Source organism: Triturus cristatus, chromosome 3_2 (genome assembly GCF_964204655.1).
Source record: "Triturus cristatus chromosome 3_2, aTriCri1.1, whole genome shotgun sequence".
Lineage (NCBI taxonomy): Eukaryota > Metazoa > Chordata > Amphibia > Caudata > Salamandridae > Triturus > Triturus cristatus.
Genome location: NC_140584.1, coordinates 548,052,605 through 548,062,094, shown reverse-complemented (window position 1 = coordinate 548,062,094; position 9,490 = coordinate 548,052,605). Strand labels below are relative to the sequence as shown.

The window sequence follows — 9,490 nt, the reverse complement described above, 5'->3', positions numbered from 1 at the left end:
GAATAAAGACTGGTGCTTTGAAAGTGCTAATAATGTATTAACTGATTCTGAATCAAAGCACATTCAAATTCCAATTTAGTTTGCTGTTAGCCATGTTCCCGCATGGTATTCTTATAACCAATGCCACATATTAGAACAAATCACAAATATGCGACACAATAGAGATACACAGCATAGTCAACTGGTGTAGGGATCTGAACAGCACTTGCCGCTAAACTCCTACCTGCACCTAAGCCAGCCATGATATGCTGTGAATCAGACTTTCACAGTTTCCCTGCATTTCCTTCCACCAAGATATCGAAAAACAAACATCTATCAGTACACATCAGACAGAACTTCTATCGTGCCCAAACCCTACTAAAATAACATATTGTCTTCTACGCAAGACACGCTACGATATTCATAAAATGGGCCCCCAGTGTAATGCCTACATTAGAGCCCGGACCCCCCAAGAAGTCCCCCCCCCCCAACCTCCTGCACTCCCACAATCAAAATTTGCCAGTCCAAGAGTGTGGGTAAAAAGGCCATGTTTAATAACCATCAAATATTCATAATCATGACAAAAACATTTTCAAATTCACATTTATAAATAAAATTTTTACACTTTTAATATTTATAAGTATTATCGTTGATCATAACCACCGGCTATGAACTATCCACTTACTCCAGCACCAAGGGGCCTTCTGGCTCGCCTCTCCTATCTGAGAACCACGCAAGGCGCAACCCACCTGCGTCCTTGAGCAGTGAGCCCCCAGCCCTCGGTTCTTGTCCGTCCTTTCAGGGGCCCACCTCTCTATCACCAGGCTGCCAAGGAGGCGAGTGTGACCTGACGCCCTTGCCTCCCCAGCCAGTGTCCCCATTCTCTCTGCGGAGAGCTTACTGTCTCTCCCCTCAGTGCTGGCCTCGGGAGTATGTAAGCAGGCCTCCCGTTAACCCTGAAAATCAATGTTATGTGGTCTCTTTCCGCCACTAGGGTGACCAGGGCTCACAGGTCCTTCACCCTCACTACCTGCAAACAAGCTCTGAACAAAAGACCAGATCCCCTTGATCCATGCATCTGTGCCAATGTCCGACAAATGTACGCCGTCTTGATGAAACATCATGTCCCCTGTGATTAGTCTATGTGGAATGTGACACAAGCGGCCCGAGCCAGGGCACAACTTGGCCAATTCACCTTTGAGGTGCCTCACCGACACATTCTCGAGATCGGACACCGGCGGCCCACGTCCGACGATGTATCATGCAAGACCATGCAATCCGTGCATGAGGAAATGCTCTCCCTTTCCAAGCGAATTCGGTCAGTAGGGCTTCCCTGACCGTCATGCGTCCCGACTCCACCATGTCGTTGCCGCCCAGATGGAGGATCACCAAATCCGGGAAATGATGTCCCTCGCGCGCCCTTGTCTCCTCGATCAGCTGCCGCAGCTGCCGGATTCGCAGACCACCAACGCCCGCCATAAGAACGCCATCCTCTTTAAACCCGGTGGTTTTGACACTCGCTTCTGACGTAGACGGACTGTGGCACGCTGCACGAACGAGTGTCCCAACACCCATATCACCTTTGAGGACATACTAGTAGCAGGAAGAGAAATGGTAAAGTCAGCATGGTCAAATCAAGATATCGGTACGGTGTCCTACAGTAATGGGCCGCACATAGCGCTTAAATCAATCTGATGACCAGCGCCCCACCTTCTTGACTGCCTCAGCTGGTTAGCCGGCGCCTGCTGCCAGTGTCGCCGCCCCAATCCTGAACGAGTGCGAGTAATACCCCTTAGAATCCAGACCCAGACACCCCAGCACCCGCCCAAACACGGCCCTGAATTGATACTGCGACAAGCAGTCACCCTGTTCATGTATGAACAAGGCCTGTCCCCCTCCCGATGGACGAATCGCCAAGTATGCCTTCATCCTAGCTATTGGGCAAATATCCTCCCCAGGTGCAGGGCACAACCGAATCGTGACACCCCTACCCAGCGGATCAGTCTTGGATTTCCTCAGAGCTATCACCAGGCCCTCTTGCAACAACTTTGTGTCTTGCCACTGGAGTCCTCCAGTGTGGTCCAATTTGGAGGAACCCACCAATTCCCCCAATCGAAAAGCCCCATAAAAGGCTAGGGAAAATACCACCCGAAAAGGATGCTCTCATAATGAGAAGAGCATACCGTCTGTAATACCCCCAGAATGTCACCCAGGGTTTTTACATCCAACGGCCTCCTACTATCTTTCCTGACTCCTTCCAGCCTAGCCCAACCTGACAGTGCTTTCCTCACTACAAAAGCTGCGCCGGGGTCACGTTCACTCGCCAATTTAGCAAAGAAGCCTATTGCCGCAGCATAAGACGCTGGCCTTCCTTGATTTTTCAGAGCTAATAAAAATTCGCAATGCACCCCTGTGGAAAAGAGGGCCAACTGGCCTGCGCGCTTAGCAAATATCCTGTAAGCTTTGAACTGCTGCTGGTAAGTTCTTCTAGTGCGTTCGCTCAATGAAGCCCCCACCAGCCCCGCTAGGGCGGGGCTCCAATCCTCCACAGAGATGTCGGGAAAACAGTCATCTGCTCTTCTGCCTGAGGGTGATACCTCCGGAAATCCTGCAACTCGGAGCGAGACAAAGCATCATCAGCCTGATTCTCCACACCGGGGATATGCGCTGCTTTGAAAAGCAGATTGAGCTTTAAGCAAGCCAACACTAAATGTTTCAACAGCCTCAAAACATGTTTACAAGTAGCTCCCTGCCTATTGATAGCTTCGACCACTGCCATGTTATCTGACCCAAAAATTACAGATTTGTTCATAAAGAACCCCGCCCAGATGTCAACCGCCACTATGATGGGAAAAAGTTCCAAAAAGGCTATGTTCCTGGTCAAGCCGTTCTCATGCCAGGAAGCCGGCCAATTGCCCCTGCACCAATGAGACCCCAAGACTGGTCCAAAGCCAATGCTACCTGCTGAGTCAGTGAGCAAACCCAAGTCTGTGCTGGATCTGCAGGTTCTGGCCAGATTACCTTACCATTGAATTCACTCAGGAAACTACCCCATACCCTCAGCTCCTCCCTCAAGTCTACCTGCAATCGCACGTTGTGATATCTTTGAGTCAACCCCACCATTGCCCGGGCAATCGACCTTGAGAAAGGGCGTCCCACCGGGATGATCCTTAAGGCAAAATTCAACTGGCCCACTAACACCTGAAGCTGATGCCGCGTGACTTTGGGCCCAGCCAGAGCAGAATCTATTGCTTGTGAAAAAGCTTGTACTTTGTCCCAGGGCAACCTGCATTCTCCTACCACTGTGTCTATCTCAATGGCCAAGAAAGACATGCAGATCGTAGGGCCCACCGTCTTACCGGGAGCCAGTGGCACCCCCAGCTCTACCAACATGTCCACTAGCTTGTTCAAGGCCTGACCACACTCTCCTGATGCTGGGGGGCCCATGATCATAAAGTCATCTAAGTAGTGTACTACGTCGCTGTGCCCTGTTCTGAAGACAATCAACCACTCAAGCATAGAACTGAACATCTCAAAGTACTTGCATGACACTGCGCAACCCATCGGCATACATCTGTCATAGTAAAATTGGTCATTCAGCTGGAAACCTAGCAAATGATAGTCATCAGGGTGAACAGGTAATAGCCAGAAAGCAGACTCAATGTCAGTCTTTGCCATGAAGGCGTTGGGCCCTTGATCGCGCAGCCTCTGCAGTGCCGCGTCAAAGGAAGAATATGTCACAGAGCAAAGGGTCGGATCTATGGCACTGTTCACCGATGCCCCTCTTGGTGCTGATAAGTTATGAATCATCCTGAACTGGCCTGGCTCCTTCTTAGGAACCACACCCAGCGGTGAACATACATATCCTGGCAATGGGGGAGCGGAGAACGAGCCAGCCACCCTCCCGAGCACCCTTTCCGTATCAAGCTTCTGAAACACCACTGCAGGGTGCATGCACGCAGACAATTGATTATTGCAATACCCTACTGGGGTTACACCTTCTGCCGGAATGCTGAAGCCCATGGAGAAACCATCATACAATGTCTTGGCTGCCTTTCTGTTCGGGTACTGATTCAGCCAGAAAATCAGCCTCCCTAAATCAACTGGCGTGGGCAGCTTACTGTTGGGGTGGTCTAGACTCCCTTCCCTTTTCTTTGGACTTCTTAATACACTTAAACTCGGGTTGGGAAGGGTGGCCACAGTAGGCACATGCGTGTTTGAACTTACATGCCCCGGGGGGCCAGGCACATGTTTTTCGATTAAAAGCCCAACATGTTCCTTTTTTCTCCCCAGTGCCCCCCTGGGAAGTCCGAAAGGGCTGTTTCATGGGCGCTTTGTTATTGACGCTCTCTAACCAAACATTTACCTCTGTTTGGTCCCAGCCCATGTCGGGGTCGTCTACCTTGGCCCATCTAAAGTCTCTATCATAATCTAGCCAAGCTACACCCTCATACAATGCTTGTGCCTTTAAAATCTTATTTGAATAGCAAATCAAGGCTATTGCCAGTTCTGACTTCTTTTCCAGCATTACTATGGAAAAAACATTAAAACCGAACAACCAGTTAGTGATCGACTCCTCTACCCTTGGTTTCCTCTCTCTGAAGGAACCTTCCTTCCCATCTTTCTCTCTAAGCTCTACTTCCCTCCTCTTTGGTCTAACGAAGGAGAATATATCAATAAAATCCCCCTTCCAGATCTTCTCTCTCGTGTCCTCCGTAACATGTGCTGCCAATTCCCCCGTTTAGACAACACTGAATCATGACCACCAATTGCTTTTGACCCGTTGTCTGCCTCTTTGCTTGAACACTCTCGTGCCTTACCTGCAGCAACCCCAGTTGTCACGGATTGAGTGGGGGCCGCTTGACCCACCACCTGAGGGGGCGTGCTCGCATCCTTCTCCTGGGCCTTGCCCAAGAGGGCCACCTGTTTGTTCAATTCGCCAAGCACATTCGGCATGCCCGTTGTTGGCGCCCATGGTGCTACCGTCGCGCTGCTGCCACTCGGGTTCCCTACTGCGGGTGCGCCTAATTGCGCCAAAAGAGTTGCCACAGTAGCCAATATAGCCGCTGTGGTCGTTTGCCACCCCTCTGCTGCTGCCCCCGTTTGCCCTGGGGTGGGGGGCACTACCCCACTAGTCATCCCTTGCGGTCTTGGGGCTACCACTGGTGCTACCTTTGGGACTGCAATGATTGGGGGAGCAGGTGTTGGTACCAAGCCTTCAAAGCCCCTCTAATCTCCGCTAAGATTGTGCCCACATCATCCCACCCCTCTACTAGTGGCCCACTTACTGTCTGTGGGGGTACCTCCTGCGGAAGTGGCGGAGCCATGCTGGGAACTGGTAATGCGGGTACACAGGGTATCGGGGGAGCGGGCCCAGGAATATTAGGCATCGGCGCGGGTGGCTCCGCAGGCAAAGGAAGCGCTGGTTCAGGCAGGCTGGGAACTGGTGTTGGGGGCCCAATAGACAGCGGGAGTACCGGCTGCGGCGGCATTATGGGAGAAGCCGGTGTAGGAGGTTGCTCCTCTGGTCCCCTGCCCCCCTCCCCTTCTTGCTCACCCTAGGTTTCTTTACTAATGGAGGAAAGGCCGCCTTGGGGGGGACTATGGCTCTCTGGGGAAGGACCCTTTCTGTTGGCTCTGGGACCTCCTCACTATCCGATACCGGAGCCTCACCCCCTTGTTCTTCCTCACTATCCTCTTCATTTCTGCCAAATTTTTCCAACACCAGCTTCAAAAGCTGTGCTATTTCGGACTCACCCCCTATTCTCTTTTAATTGCGCTTAGGCGGCATCTTATGCTTTAATAGAGCAAATGAATCTGGAGAAAAATTCTGAAACCTGCACGTTTACACAACCACAGTGATGCCCTTAGCTGGAAACCAGTACCACAGTAAAGCATAAACAGTCAAAATGGGGGGGGAAAGCAACCAATCATCCACTGTGAGAAAGCACACACCCATGTGTGCTACTGGTGAACTATCTCTGTACTACAGAGCTGTTTGTTCTTCAAGGTTCAAGACTCAGTAAATACAGTGGCGCCGAGCAGTGAATGCTACCCCATACCGCATGCCCTAAGCACAGCAGTAAGAACAGTATGGCTCACAGTGTCTGAAAGTGTCGCATCACACGTGCGCGTGCCCCCCTGTGTGTTCAGCCAACGCACCCCAAAACTGCTCTGCAGCCGGAGAATAATGCCTCGCAAATTTGCTCCTTGCCAGGGAATCCCAGGAGCTGTACTGCCTTAAATTATGGATGCGCTGCCCGCCGCTCAACAATGCGCGTAGATAATGCTTTACAAGGCTTTTAATCGGGACTCCTGCCCAAGCGAGCGTTCAAATTGCGCGCCACCACCCAGCTGAGAAACCACAATGCGCGTACCGAAACCTTACAATGCTTCAAATCGGGACTCCTGCCCAAGCAAACGTTTGATCTGCGCCACCACCCAGCTGAGAGACTACACGGAGCCGACACCGAAATCGCCTGCTCTCCCCCCAACACTATACACACTCAAGCCAATCACGTGAAGCGCCCGATGAGCCGAACGCCACGCTTATGACACCCTGTTACGCTCTGCCTCTGGTAGACCGGCTGGAAACCAGCACGCGCTCACGCTAAAAAATGCTTACGGGCCCCGGATCCCCCGAGGGAGGTGTCCTTAAACAAAGAGCCCACCGATGGCGTGCTCGCAAATTCTGGGAGACTGCAGGCAGCCACCAGGGTCCAGCGGGAAGAAAGGTCTCTATAGATCACAACTTCTCTCCCCCACCGGCTACCAGCAGCCACCATGCACTCCCCAACGCCCCCGACACCTCACCTCCGGATCCGGATGCCCGACTCCCGACCACGATATTCTTCCAACGCAAACTGCTGCCACGAGTTCCCACGAGCGCCGACCGCACACAAGCTCAAGCCACAGAAACATTGACGAAGTCCATAATCCAAGGTCCAAGTAGGGAAAGTGAACGCTCTAACGTGGACCCAGGGCCTAAATAGCCCCTCCCTGGCTCCACCCCTTCCGGTCAAGGCTCCCGCCGGACATACGCCACGGCCAACCCGGAAGTACTTCCTCCGGCCAGTAGCCCCTTGGGCTACTGGACCGGACTATGGGGGTGTGGTTTGGGGCCAGGGCAGGTCGGGCCCTAAGGGCGCGCTCACCAAGGCTCGCGCTGGTCATAAGCAGGGCGATTAAAGTCAGGGTTCGCTCTACCCGCCCAGAACCCGGGACTCATCCAATGGAACAGCGAAGACCCCGGACGCAATCCATCGATCGGTCCACCCCAGCAAAAACCCCTGACCCGCATCTTGGAGCCCTATGAAGTCCACACGAGTAGGGGAAAAACCATGGCACTCACCTCAGCCAGACAACTAATTACCGCCCTAGACACCCCACTCAACCTTACATCGATTATATTTGCCAGATTACTCACGACGACTACCTGGGCCAACCTGCCCCGTATGAAGCCTCCACCGAGCACTTTCCTCGAGCTGGGCGAGTCACACTCAAGCCCGTATAGCTTCTGGTCCACAGGCAGCGCAACGCCCTGCAACAAATTCCCACAGCGGTGCGACCCGTGTCCCGATGCATCTTGCCCTGCAAGAAAAGAAAGGGAAGAGTAAGAGAATCCCCGACAATGATTTGGATTCCCTGCCGTCCTCTCCTGTCTCCGGGTGACTCCTCCGCCCCAGCGCCAGCGTTTAGATTCACAAAGTCCACTGCACATGGGGCTGGCGCTGTAAGGAAGAGAGGACGAGGTCCTGGGCAATGTGCCCTAAATAGGCCCCCCACCCTCTCCTTCCCCCCATTACCGGCCCCAGCAGGAAGTGACATCAGTCATGCCCCGGAAGTACTTCTAGCCGATCGCGTCGACCAAACCCTCAGCCAGGAGCCACGAGTGCGTGGCCGGTATCCTGGGTTCCCGTGTCCTAATGGCGCGCTTCCCTATAGTACGTGCTTTTCCATACTAGTTGGAGTATTTGCTAGGAAAATTCATGTATTGGCTATGGAGTATTTGCTAGGAAAGTTCGTGAATTAGTTATATCTATGTGATAATCACAATGCTGTACTGTACATGTTGTAGCTTTCCGTGAAAATTAAGGGGCTCATTTATGAGCCCCTGCGCCACTTTTGCACCACAGGTGCGTCACTTTTTGTGACGCACCAGTGGCGTAAAACATGCGCCATGTTGCGCCATATTTACGAAGTGACGCATCTAGGTAGATGCGTCACTTCGTACACCCCTGCGCTACATTATACCTGAGCCAGGTATAATGTATGCAGGGTGGGCGTACCCCCGCAAGAAAGAGTCGTAGGAGTGGCGCAGCGAAATCTATGAGATTTCGCTGCGTCACTTTTAGGACGCCAATGCGTCAAAACCTTACGCCTGCCTCATGGCAGGCGTAAGGGTGACGCAGGCCCTTTCACATGGGGCTTACCCCATGTGAAAAGAACATTGCTGGAGTTGCGTCAGGCTTCCGACACAACTCCAGCAATGCGCCACTTTTTGCGCCGACAGATACGTCAGTTATACTGACGTATCTGTCCTTCCTTGCGACATGATGCGTCATATTATAAATATGACGCATCATTGGTGTTGCAAGGAGGGCGCACTGAGAAGTGATGCATCGCTGCTTTCACGCAGCGATGCGTCACTTCTCATAAATGAGGCCCTAAATGTTTGTTGTGTTTATGAGGTGTAATAAATACGGTCGGAGACTGGTATATTCTCTAATGCAAGAATTTTGGCTTGCATTCGATCCTGTGCAGAATCAGCAGTATGTTTCTGCGTGTGTAAATGTCTGTCTGGTTTGAGATATGACCAATCGCGCTGCTTTCCCTCACCTGTGATTCATTGTCTATGTATTTGTGTGTGATGTAAAATGCTCCTATAACCTACTCTGGTATGAGAGGCGCTATAAAACAAAAGAAATACATGTGAGAAAGGGGCTATGGAGCGATGAGGGGCACTGTTGTGTGGAAATCGCAGATAATCTCTCTTAGGATAAGCTGAATCATCTCGTTTGTGGCATCTATTTTGTCAGCTATGAAATTCTCCTGTCCTCTGCTGCTCGTCTTTTTCCCTGCCTGTGCTGTCTATTTTAGTTAACTTCCTGACTCAGCTAAAAGCAATATGGATGCTAAAGAGTTTGTAGCTGTCAGAACACCTGGTCTCAGACTCAACTGTCCATCTCTTAGTGCTGCCATAAGCACTCCTGCTCCCCCCTCCCACTTTGCTGATTAAGGGATTTCCCATTTGCCCATGTTTGTCGGTAGTTATTCCTGTGTAGGCCTGTACCTTCTATTTGTAACTACATGCATACCAGTGCAGAAAACTCTGTATAAAAGCACCATGGTCTGTGTATTCAAGCCTCTACCTCCTGGAACACTTGAGAGTGTTGTATGGACTTGGTCACACCCATGAGTGAATAAAATTGATATTTTGAATTTAAGTTTCAGTGCCAATCTCTTCTTTGTTGGTTTAAGGGCCCGTGAGAAAACTTAAGGGTGAACCCTG

The 9,490-nt window shown here is 51.5% G+C and overlaps 1 pseudogene; it reads right to left on the bottom strand.

The window, feature by feature from the left end:
- Window positions 1-2,503: 2,503 nt before the first annotated feature.
- Window positions 2,504-3,543, bottom strand: LOC146857681 (uncharacterized; annotated as a pseudogene).
- Window positions 3,544-9,490: the final 5,947 nt, after the last annotated feature.